Source organism: Peromyscus eremicus, chromosome 2 (assembly GCF_949786415.1).
Source record: "Peromyscus eremicus chromosome 2, PerEre_H2_v1, whole genome shotgun sequence".
Classification (NCBI taxonomy): Eukaryota; Metazoa; Chordata; class Mammalia; order Rodentia; family Cricetidae; genus Peromyscus; species Peromyscus eremicus.
The window spans coordinates 35654407-35667056 of record NC_081417.1 but is presented as its reverse complement, the minus strand read 5'-3'; the positions used below and the strand labels follow the sequence as shown (position 1 = coordinate 35667056).

The 12650-nt window shown below is 42.5% G+C and overlaps 1 long non-coding RNA gene across 2 annotated transcripts; it reads right to left on the bottom strand.

The window, feature by feature from the left end:
- Positions 1–979: 979 nt before the first annotated feature.
- LOC131904597 (uncharacterized) lies at positions 980–7067 on the bottom strand. 2 transcript variants are annotated; one of them, XR_009377771.1, is made up of 3 exons: positions 6904–7067; positions 2066–2368; positions 980–1109 (listed from the first exon to the last, which is right to left on the bottom strand). It is a non-coding gene; the product is annotated as an uncharacterized LOC131904597 (long non-coding RNA). The 2 variants fall into 2 exon arrangements; XR_009377772.1 differs by lacking the exon at positions 980–1109 and having other exon boundaries at positions 1914–2368.
- Between the last annotated feature and the right edge of the window lie 5583 nt (positions 7068–12650).

Below are 12650 nucleotides of genomic sequence, written 5' to 3'. Positions count from 1 at the left end.
TAGGGGAGTGGGAGGTTCGAGCTGGAAGGGGAAGAGTGGGAGAACAAGGAAAGAGACACCATGATAAATGAAGGCACCGTGGGGGTAGGGAGAAGCAGAGTGCTAGGGAGGTCCCCAGAAATCCACAAAGATGACTCTACCATAGACTACTGGCAATGGTGGAGAGAGTGCCTGAGCTGGCCTACTCTGGTGATCGGATGGCTGAATACCCTAACTGTCATCATAGAACCCCCATCCATTGACTGATGGAAGCAGATGCAGAGATCCACGGCCGGGTCCCGGGAGGAGCTCCAGGAGTCCAATCGATGAGAGGGAGGAGGGATTCTATGAGCAAGAGATATCAAGATCATGATTGGAAAAAGCACAGGGACAAATGGCCAAACTAGTGGAAACACAATAGCTGAGGAGCCCCATGGAACTGGACTAGTCCCTCTGGATAAGTGAGACAATTGTTTAGCTTGAACTGTTTAGGGGGCCCCAGGCAGTGGGATCGGGACCTGTCCCTAGTGCATGACCCAGCTTTTTGGAGCCTAGTGCCTATGGTGGGACACTTTGCTCAGCCTTGGTGCAGGGAGGAGGGGCTTAGACCTGCCTCAACTGAGTGTACCAGGCTCTGCTGACTCCCCATGGGAGACCTTGCCTTGGAGGAGGTGGGAATGAGGGGTGGGTTGTGGGGAGGGCTGGCTGGGAGGTGGGAGGAGGGAGGACAGGGGAATCTGTGGTTGCTTTGTAAAATGAATGAAAAATCTCTTAATAATAAAAAAAAAGAAACTATACTCCAAAAATTACAAAAAGTAAATAAATAAATAAACCATTGTTTTCAAATTAAGTCAAAGCATGCTCAGGTGCCAACATCTAATAAGAAAGCACTCTAAGTAAAAAAGAAAAAAAGAGGAAGAGAAAAGAGACCTCTGGGGTGAGGGGCATCTTACATGAAAGACCCTGCCCTGAAAGAAATGTGTGTAGCAGGCACCTGCCCATGGACGGGGTCTTGACTTCTCACATTTAGGTGGCGCTGCTTCTAAAATCAGATGGCTAGAGGAAGAAGCAGAAGCGCTGGGTGGTGTGCAAGGCTCTGGGAAGCTGCTCACCCGCTTTCAGTCCTTTGTCTGTGAGATGAAGACAAGAGACTCCTGACTTGCTGATCCCACATGACTATCACATAAGTAAGGAGACAAAGTATGTGAGAACGTCTTATAACAATGGAGTCAGGTGTACAGCCCCAATGCCTTGCAGACGTCAGTGGACATTAGGTTTGTCATATCTTAACGTTACAATTAAAGTTGACCTCTGTAACCTGTATTTGAATGGCCCCAGGCTTAACATTTAGTAGGAAGCTTTTCACTTCACTGGGGTGAGAAATTTGGATTTGTGGCTCGTAGCTGCTGTAGAGCCAGAAGGAATTGTCCTCTACATGAGAAACTTTGTGACAGTTTTTTTTTTTTTTTTTTTTTTTTTTTTTCCTGATCAGCAGGGTTGCATTCTAGGAATCTGGCCAGCTCCAATGGAAATCTGGACACTGTGGGAATTTCAGTGTGTGTACCCCACAAAACAATTCAGTATTGATGTTGGAAATCAAACAGATGGCACACTAAAGGACTGGGCTCATCCGTCCCAAAGGCTACAAAATCTTTTAACATACTAAGTCAGGGTAAGAATAACACTGCTCTTTGGCCTGTATTACACTGAAATTTGACTTTGGAAAGTGATTTTTTTTTAAAGCCTCACTGGTATGAGTTGTTTTTAATTTCACAGATCACAATTCTGTGCCGAGCAAAAGTATTTTCAGCATCATGTCAACGTGCTTGGTGACAATAAAAGGCCCTTGTTTTTACTCATGTGTGACAGTTATGTTGTCCTGAATGAGCAGGAAAAGCCGCTCTGATGAGAAATGAGACAGCAAGGAGACTCAATCATTATAAATTTACAAGTTGTTGGATCCCTAATGGCAGGAGAGGAAGCCCCTGGGGCTGCAAGCTGACATGTCATTCTGTAGCCCTTCACCTGACCTTCTCCAAACATCAGCTCACATACAATAGACACAGTTGTTCAAAAGGCTGTGTACCTCCTGGCTGGGAACTGTCTCGTCTTCCGGCTCCACCGCCACTGTATCTACTCCTGTCAAGGAGGAAGCCTTTGGAATTCTTTTAGCTCAGAGACTGTGTTGGTCTTTGCGGTGACCTTGAGAGACAGACCACTTCTGCTACTCAGCGGCAGATTCGCCTTTGCTCTTCAGCTCCTAGCAAACCGTCCAGGCCCTGCGGCTGTGCTGGAGTCTTCCCAACAAGGCTCAGTATTTTTGCAGATGAATTGATTTGTGGTCAATATTTTGATGGGAATTACGGAACACAAGCGGTTATTTATATCTCTGTTAGGAAAATATTGCAAAATGTGAGTAGAAATGCATATATTTGACACTATGTAATGACTTCAAAATTGCTAAAGAAAAAAAAGTAGAGATTAAACTCCTCTGTTTTCTTAATGAAATTGAGCCAAATCCTGGATTTGAGGATTGGCCTCAAATCATTTCCTGTAATGGAAATGGGATGGAAGGAAACAGAAAGAAACAATCGAAAGGCAATGAAAATCAACTTTGATTTAAATAAAACCCTTGGAAAGAGTGTTTTCTTTTACCTTGTTTTGCATTTAAAAAAATTTCCTTTGGGGGCTGTAGTGAGAGCTCAGTGATTAAGAGCACTTGCTGATTTTTGCCAAAGACCCAAACTGGGTTCCCAGCTCCTATACTGGGCAACTTACAACTGCCTGTAACTCCATCTCCAGGGACTCCATCTCTCCCTTCTGGTCTTTGTAGGTACTGCACTCACATGCAGGTCTCGACCTATCTAACGCTGCTGTAACCTTTTAATATAGTTCTTTATGTTGTACTGACACCCAACTGTAGTTAGAGTTTTCTTGCCTTGTCAACAGTCAGGACAAATCTTTGTCACCCACCAGTCCCACAGCTGCTCAGACCCAACCAAGTAAGCACAGAGACTTATATTGGTTACAAACTGTATGGCCGTGGCAGGCTTCTTGCTAACTGTTCTTACAGCTTAAATTAATCCATTTCCATAAATCTATACCTTGCCACATGGCTCGTGGCTTACCGGCATCTTCACATGCAGCTCGTCATGGTGGCGGCTGGCAGTGTCTCCCTCACCCAGCTTCCTGTTCTCTCAATTCTCCTCTCTGTTAGTCCCGCCTATACTTCCTGCCTGGCCACTGGCCAATCAGTGATTTATTTATTGACCAATCAGCAACACATTTGACATACAGACCATCCCACAGCACCCAACTATAAAATTATTTTCATTTCTACTTCATATCTGTAATTTTCCTACTATTATGAATAGTAATGTAAATATGTGTGTTTTCCAATGGTCTTATGTCACCCTGTGAAAAGGTTGTCCAAAGTCCCTCCAAGTAGGCCAGGACCCACAGGTTGAGAACCACTGCCATACACAGCTACACATGTGTACAGTACATATAATTATAATTTTTTAAAATTTAAAATCCTCTCTTGTTTAGACAATGTGAGAAACTGCCCATGGATCGCTGAAAAAACTCATTTATAGGGGCTAAGGGAGATGGCTTCCTTCTCAGCAACAATGAAAAATGCAGCGTTCATCAAAGATTTTGCTCCATACCAGAGCTACCTAGAGAGATGCTCAGGGATGCTTTGTGTCTTATCACTGGACTAAAATAGGACAGATTTTTTTGGGAACTACAATGGTGCCCCAAAATTCATGTTTTAATGCAACTGTGTTTGGGGCCTCTGTACTCAGTAGGTGTTTGGAGTATTAAGGTAAATTGAGCCATTGTACAACCCAATGTTTTTTCAAAGCATATTTATAACATGTACAACCTTCACTCTTTTCTAGCTCTGAAACATGGTCAATTGTCACAGAAACCCCAGGTTTATGAGCAGTGATTTCCCATTGTTCCTTTATCCCAATTCCTCCCTGCCACTAATCCCCTCATCTCTATGGATTTGCCTGATCTCCATATTTCAAATATATGGAGCTACCTAATGGTGTCCTTTTATGCCAGCTTCTTTAATTTAGCATGGTATGCTCCCCGATTCATATATAGTACAGCTGTTAGCGCAGATTGGGGAGTACTCAGGTCTTAATGCTGAAGTAACCTCTTTTTCAACCCTCAACACCTGCTGTAAAAGAACGACAGCACCCTAGGGGAACTGTGTGTGAGTCTGCAATCTTCCACTCCCTGAAAGGGTTGAAAAAGCTCCAGCGGGAACCAGACCCTATGACATGGAAAGCACCCTGTTTATTATTATTATCACTATTATTACTGTTGTTGTTACTGAGGTCAGACAACTTTCAGCAGTCAGTTCTCTCCTTGCACAGTGAGACTGGTACAACTCATTAACTACCTGGTTTAAGATCTGCCCACCTGCTCTGGACCGTGGAAGAAGTGGCCTTCATCTCACAGGCCTGAACTCTATTCAGAATCCCCTCCACACTGTCTCCCTGTGCAATTAAGAATCCCCGTAATAAATCTCTTACCCAAAGTAACCATCTGCCCCAGTGTCCCTCTCAAACCCCGTGTTAGAGCTTACAACATGCATTAGCTACCCACACCTTTCATGACCAAACTATTCCATTTGAATTTTTTTACCCATTCATCCACTCATAGGCAGGCATTTTAGTTGTTTCTACCTTTGGACTACTGTAAAAAAAACTTCAAGAGCTTCAGTGGACATTTATGTGGAAGAGTTTTTTGTTTGTTTGTTTGCTTGTTTGTTTTCTCTGTTTGTTTTTCAAGCCTCTGCCTCCTGAGTGCTGGGATTAAAGGTGTGCGCCACCACCCTCAGCTTGTGTAAGTATCTGAATACCTGTACACAAATGCAAATTTGAATATCTGTGCACACTTAAGAGTAGAATGATTCCTATCATAATTCTAAGTTTAACTATTTGAGAAATCAATGGCTGTTTTCACTGTACATATTTTGTTTCTGTGCATGTAACTTCTTTCCTAACAGTTTTTCAAATAGGATTCAAACAAAATAGGTCTATTACACACAAACCTGTAGGTGACTTGGTCTTCCTGAATTTTATTCTGAGTGCAGTAAAAGCAACAATTACCAGTTCCATTAGGAAATAGTTTCTGGAGGAGCCCCAGGACACAATCATTTGTTTAATTGGCTTTATGAACCATCCAGCTACATATGGATGGAAGACAGTCATGTTGGAGAAGAATTCTATATAGTAAAAGCTTCTGCTGTGTGGCCTGGAGACCCCTAGATCTATGGTTCCAAATCCTCTTCCTTCCTTATGTAGAGCAACAGGATGACTACATCAAAAGTCCCCAGCCCCAAGGCAATTGCAGTCCCCAAAGTTCTTACAGTACCTTTCCAGGTGACCTCTGATTTTTTTACTGCTTTACGTATTGCAAAATTTTCTGATTTTTTTTTTCAAAGTTAGAAAGCACTTTTGCTTTGTCAAAAACAAAACATGGACAAACACCTCCAGATTCCATAAGCTGTAACTCCGCTGTCCGGACATAAATTCATGGGCACGTGAGGCCTGGCATTTCAGACCGCCACCCACGCCTTTGCTTACACTCTAACACCATGCCTGTACTCTGTAAATGCTCGCTAGTTCTCCAAAATTAATCAAGAGAACATGTTCTCTGAGTTCTTTATGGAAGAGACATCTCTATTCTTCAGCTTTGCAAGCATCCCTTCGCTTTGTAGACAGCTGTGGGTCAGAGGTTCTAGAACGATCTGAGTATACGTCTCAGCTGGTGGTTCATGTTAAACATGGACAGTCTAGGCTGACTTATCAGGAAGACACTTTCTCTCAGGCTCACTTCCCTAGACCTTGAACTTTCAGCAGATGGACTGTTTCCTGTTCCCTGGTGTTTCCTGGAAGGACCTGGTTTTCTATCTTGGGTAGTCTCGTGACTGTAGAGACCATGCTGACCTTCCAGATAGTTAGTTATGACTCTACACAAAACTGAACACCACGTATGCGAGTATGGTGTCTGGAGGCACACGGCTGTAATCCAGGAAGCAGAGGCGGGAGGATCTTGCAAGGCTGAGGTCAGCCTGGTCTACTGAGATTTCAGCCAGGGCTATATAGTAAGGTCCTCTCTCAAACACCTAAAACAAAACCAACAAATAAAACTTAAAAATCGAACATCAGAATGTGGTTTCTTGACCAGTGCATTTAAGAATCTTTTTTTTTTTCTTTGTTGGGCCATCATTGACTGTGCTCACATTTACATTGTCTGCTCTTCTATTGGACCTGTACATAATAAAATCTATACTTATGTGTTTTATACATATGTCTGCCCCTCTATGGGGCCTTTATAAAGTTGTTGAAAGTTTTGTCTGCATATTTTCTTCCATTGTTGAGCAGCACTACCAAGAGCAGAAAACAAAAGCGGTATTTCAGGTGACACTTTGTCCTCTATCTTCCAAACCAAGGAGACTGAATGTGCGGGAATTCTTTGAGACAGGGATTGGGAGGAGACAGATCTGTGCCCAAGGTCTTCTGGGAAAGCCACCAATAATGGCCAGTGTCCCAGCAAAGTGGGAGTTTGAGAGAATCCATGCTAAGATGCCAGACACAAAACAGCCCTGGCAGAGCTCCTGGGAAGGAGTTTTACTGTTGGTAGATTCCAAGCTCAGTGCTCCAAGACAGAGGGGAGTGTTGAAAACCACAGCTTAGGGGCATGTCCTGTACATGCTTAGAAAAGGTAGTCGGGAGGTTAATGGTGTAAGCACTTGGGAGACGGAAGAAGGAAGGTGAGAGTTCAAAGCCAGCCTCGACTAAACAGCAAATCAAGGGCAGCCTGGGTTCCTTTCAACCCTTTTTCCAAAACCCAAATAAATAAAAACATAGACAGAAGTTAGTGATGTGCATAAAGTCCGCTCACAGGAAAAGCTCAGTGGTGGGCACAGCACCCCACACTTGGCCTGACTGCCAGGCCCTCTGGTTTTGCTAGAGTAGGGTCAGGGATTGTTTGATTTTCCATGCTTTTCCCGAATGCATGCCATCCCGTTACCGTATCTTTCCTCAAGTGAGTCAAATGTGCAGCCCTTTGGAACACCAGAGTGCCGGTTCCCATGGCAGCCAGAGCCACACCGAAGCAAACAATAAAAGACCCAGCACTGTTCACAGACCAGGCAGAGGACCACCGTCCCTCATCTGAATCCAGCGGGTCTTCAAAGGCTGCGCCGTTTCCAAGAGCTGGGATTGTACCTCCTTCCTCCGAAGGCGTCTTCACGCAGCGAACATTAAGCCGGCTTCCCATGAAAGGCCTCCTAGGCACAGCTCGGCTAGAATGACGTTATGCGGTAGACTCACATACAAGACCCTTTTGTGGGCTTTCAAAGTAGAGCCAGATGTGAGCTGCTGCTTGCACAGAGTCTAAACGAGGTTTCAGGTAAATCAGATGTATGCATGATTATAAAATCGCACGGTCCATTTCAGTGAAATCTGCACCGGTGCAGAACAAGATCTCCGCGGTGCAACTTGAAAACATTCAGACGAGGATTTACCTGGGAATATTTTCAATTTACACAGACCTGTATTTAGGTGGAATAACGGCCGGAACTCACCAGTTTTAGAATATTTGTCTTTGGAAGGAGGGAACAGAAGGAACACGTGTTTTCAGAACCAAAAATAAAGTAAATTTCACTGTTTTTTGGTGGGGAGGCGAGGGAGGGACGGACAGAGAGAGGATATAAGTAGCGTACTAGGAGAAGAAAAGGGAAATTTCTGAACTAATATATTTTCATGCACAGAAGGAAGACAGTATAGCTTAGGAGTTGTGTGCTGCCCTGTTCTGTTTTGTGTTCCTATAAAAAAAAATAACCGGCACTGGGTAACTATAAGGAAAGATGTTTATTTGGCTCAAATTCTGGAGGCTGTGTTGGGTGGCCATTTCTGGCACGGTTCTCCTACAGCTTCACACTAGGGTGTGAGTAAGAAGCAATGGTGCATAGAGGAGAAATTCTGGGAGGTTCGGGAATTGCTTTCACATAACTGACTCCGAAAAAAACCAGATCGGTCCCCAGAGAGTGGGACCCCATTCCCTGGAACGTCAGTATCTCTGTCTTTACCCAACTCCTGTTACTTTGGGGATGTGATCTTTCACTAGAGAGAAAAAAAATAAACTGTAGCAAGCACACATTCTGAGGTTTGGGACTGTCAACTGCCAAGTTAAGTTTGTGACTTCCACAGTGCCCACTTTGGATTGCCATCTCTTAAGAGGGGCATTATGGAGCTAACAGTCCCGAGCAGCTGAGCAGCTGCTGTATGTCAAACTCTACGCTGTTATTTACAGTCACTCGCTAACTCAGTAACACTTAAATGGCTTCCCAAGGTCAATGTTGTCGTATTATCTGGTTATAAGTCAATCTGTAGAGATAGTTTAATTAGATAGCCTGTATCTGGAAGGACTGTCCCATGGAGCAGGCAGTTAGAGGGGATTTAAGGTATCGACGATGTCAGCACTCTCTTAATGATACTTAGAGTTGGATTGGGAGTTTGATATGATGTTTGTCACTTTAAACATTTTTTTTTCATATATTGTGACTCAGTTCTAACACATATTCATCTCCTTTTCAAATTTGGAATGTTAAATCCTAGAAACTTACTTCCATCCCACCTAGAAGGAAAAATGGATAGATCCCCCCAAACCAAAATAGTTTAGTAATGCTATTTTTTTTTCTGTACCTAGAGTTAGTATTAAATGAGAAGGAACAGTTTTGTTTTGTGTTTTTTTTTTTTCAAAAGTTGTTTCTCTACTGCTGTAAAAAAAACAACAACAACAAAACAACAACAACAAAAACCATATCTCACCTGGATGGGATTTGTTGCCCTTTCCTGTTTCTGGGAGGGCATTTAAAAATACGCCGATTTGTAAGATTTGTTCTCTCACCTATTAGAGAGAAAACAGGACAAGCTTTCTCTGGGGAGAATTTCTTCCAGTGGAAAGGAAAGCTTAAAAATAAATCCGAACAATCGAAACATCCAGGAGTGCTCTTAAAGAAAACACGCAGACCCCCCTGGGAAACCCACTTGAAGATCTCCAAGTTTCCCGAGGTTGGAAGAGAGCCGCGCTTCTGGCATTTTCTTCACTGACATGCGGGGAGCCTCGCTGCAGTGAAAGCTCCCATGAGCCATGCTGTTTCATGCCAGATAAAATAAAAAAGAGCAGATTGCAGAAGAATTCTTTATAGTGCAGCGTCATGAAGAAATACGTTCAAAGATCATGTCGTGAAAGGGAGGCCAGAACAGATAACCACAGACTCGGCACATCAGTAACTCTCTGTCTTTTACATCGCGGTTGCCGCTGATTCTCGGCTCATTCTCTGGCTATGGGAATGAATGTGTACTGACCCCTCACAGGGTCTTTTCTGGACCACCTTGGAGTGATGAGGGCTGGGAGTTTACAGAAAAGTGGGGGAAGGCAGTGAGGTCCGGAACAGGAATGGAGGCAAAGCTTGTTGGTCCAAGTTCTATCTACCAATACACGATCTCTGACAAAATGAGTTACCGCAGGAAGCTCGTCAGGCCCATGCAACTTCATTTGCAGTTTCTAAAGATGTTTGATTGTGTTCATTGGTCTCACCCTTTAACAACAGCGTCAGAAAGCCCCTGGTAGGAGCTGTCAACAAGCACACTTGGAAGGAAACTCATTCCTTCTAAGTAGAGTTGCCTGTGTGCCCATAATAAACATCTTCAACCAATGTACTCATAGAAATTGCACACCCACTACAAAGTAACAGGACAGTTGATGGAAGGTGTCAACTGTCTGAAGGTATGTAGGATCTTGGACAGGTCAATGCACAACCACCATTTAAAATTTACTATCTAAAATAGGCCTTGCTCATTCACTTAGAAATGAAGTTTTTAAACTTGTTTTGTTTTATTTTGCTAATGACTCATCAGCAATGCCAATGAGTCTTGGTAAATATTCCTATTTGAAAGCAATGGCTTCTGCTGTCAGATAAGCTATTTAAATAAAACTGTGGCTATAGGATAGTGAGGCCAAAGCTGACTGCTGTGTCTTGGGAGAGTCCAGGCTTCCTAATGAAACCAAGTATACATTTAGACACCATAGTTCTGGAAAAACCTCCAATAGAGTTGCCAAATGTGTTCTCCCCTCATAATATTTGAACATATTTCAAGGAAATCTAATCCATATGTTTCTGACCCATTTATATTTGAATCATAAACTTGTTCTTTTCTAAGATGGATTGGAAGTCCAGCAGCTCCTTGTCACTTACAAAGTACATATTTTTCTAACGTCCCCAGTTAAAAACAGAAAAATCTGCTTTAAATGAAGCCACACAGCAAACAGGTACTTTTCAGTTCAGAGTCGCTGCTTGGGAGCACATCCTCAGTTTGGCAAAGGGTGCTCCTGACATGTTAGCTGTTTCTTAACTTCACAAGTGTGCCAACTTCTCATTCTTTCTCTGTGTAATTATTAACTCCACTGCCATTGTGGTCTTGTTAATTCATTCCACACGGTGAGTATCCTCTGGAGACTTCTATTTTTCAAGTATCCTTAAGCTTAGGTCATTTGGGGCTTACAAAGTATGGTGTGGGACAATTTTGCTTTTTTTGGAATGTGAATAGTTTTTCAGCAAGTAATTTCTCCACAAACATCTCCCCTTGTGTGATCTTCGTCCAGCTCTGAATTCTTTGACTTCATTTTAGAAACAAATAAATAGAATTGCAGACAGCACACTCATTCTAGGAAAGGCTCTCAAGGGAGCCAATAGACACTCCTTGGATGTAAGGTGGCTTGAATAGGAATCCACTATTTCCACCAGGTTTATGCAGAAAGAGCAAGCCTGGACCTTGGCAACAGGAGCGTTACATGTTTCTGTATAACAGCCAAAAGCTTGGGTTTTGTTTGTTTTTTGCTTTTCTAATATTTTTTCATTTTCTCCCAAAAGTTCCTTTTGTTTAACGCATTTCAGAATGGCCATAGAAACACTTCTATTTCTCACGGAACATATTCTCATTAATTGCTTCCAGGTGTTGCCAGCCACAGTGATTTGAAAATTGTCTTTGTTGTGAGGCACTGGACTGTTTACTTCACTAAGAGGTCCTAACCACTCTATCTTTGTCTTATCATAGTCTTGATGTAGCACCATTGTCCAGTTTGTAAATCTATCTTAAGAAGTAAAATGTACCCAAGAGTCTACAGGAGATTAATTACTCTTGGCCCCATGAGCTATTTTATGATCTCTATACTATCTGGCAAGCTATCTTCCAGTGCATATTTAGCCCAGGGTATAATTTACACATGGCAAGAATACCCAGACTCCATTAAGCTGTTTAACTCAATATTTTAAAAATCATTTTTCTCATCAAAAGGAATCCATAAACATTTGCAACGTCCACAAGAGTTTATTTGGGTTAGGAAGGGTATTAGAGGGTAAAGTGAAATAGCTGAGCTTGTGTCTACATGACAGACTCGTTATAGTTTCCTCACTTGTGAATCTTCAGCAATTCATGGCAGACAAAATAAATGTCGAAACCAAAGATGTAGCTGCTGTGGGTGGCCTCACCTAGGCAGTCCCATCCTGGGTGCTCTTTCCCCAACCCATGCACTTGACAGACGACATCTAGAGACTTTCTGTTCTTACGCTCAAGTCCAGTCCTCCCATTTTCCTTCTTACATCCCAATGTCATCTCTCACTCTTCCTGTCATATTTCAGAAACCCTATTACCTTCTGTCTTTGCTACCACTATAGACAGCGATGCTGTCTTAAGATGTATCTTTTCACTCATAGGGGAAAGTGAGTCAGTGTTTTAAAAGAACTCACAGTGACTGAGAAGAGATTTCCAATTATTTTCCAAGCAGATGTAAGTTGGAGAGCATAGGAGTCTTCAGTGATCATGACAACCCCAGAGTCATAATACCTCAAATACTTGCTCATTGAAGGGACTCACCCCTTAGTACTCCTCAGTGCCGTGTTATTCAGCTCTATGGACTGGTTGATGCATATAAAAATCTTTGTCCATAATTTTCATACATGCTTGATGCCAAAACATGAAGGGTATGGGAGAAATCCAGGAGAAGAGTCATTGACTGGCATCCTTAAAATTAATACATGGTTTACATTTCTGCTTCCATCCTACAAGTGAGCTTTGAGACCTATTGCAGGCCAGGGGCGTTTTGAAGTATTGGACAGTGAACAAAAGTCTCCAATTAGAAGTTAGCTAATTTACCAACAGTTGACCCATGGTCAATTTTCAGAGAGGTTTTCTGTAGAATTCTGACTGCCTTTGGCTTTGTATATGCTTGAACATGTCCTTTGAAGACAAAGGTTCATAAAAAACTAAAATATTGATCCACACAGCATATATAAGAAAAACCAATGAAACTTTCTTTAGCATGTATCTGAGGGAAATGACAAAAAAATTTAAGTACAGTGAATGTGTTTACAGAGAGAGACACTTGAAATATTAGGTAACTCCATTTCGATGTAGAAAGTCTTAAAATGACACCACCACCAACCAAGGAGAAAAGCTAATTAATTTCTGATAATGTGACTAAGATGTGGCTCGGTTGGTAGAGTGTTTACTTAATGTTCATAACGTTTTGAGTTAAATCCATAAAAAGCAGGTAGGTTAGCAAGAGTCTAGGTTCCCAACATG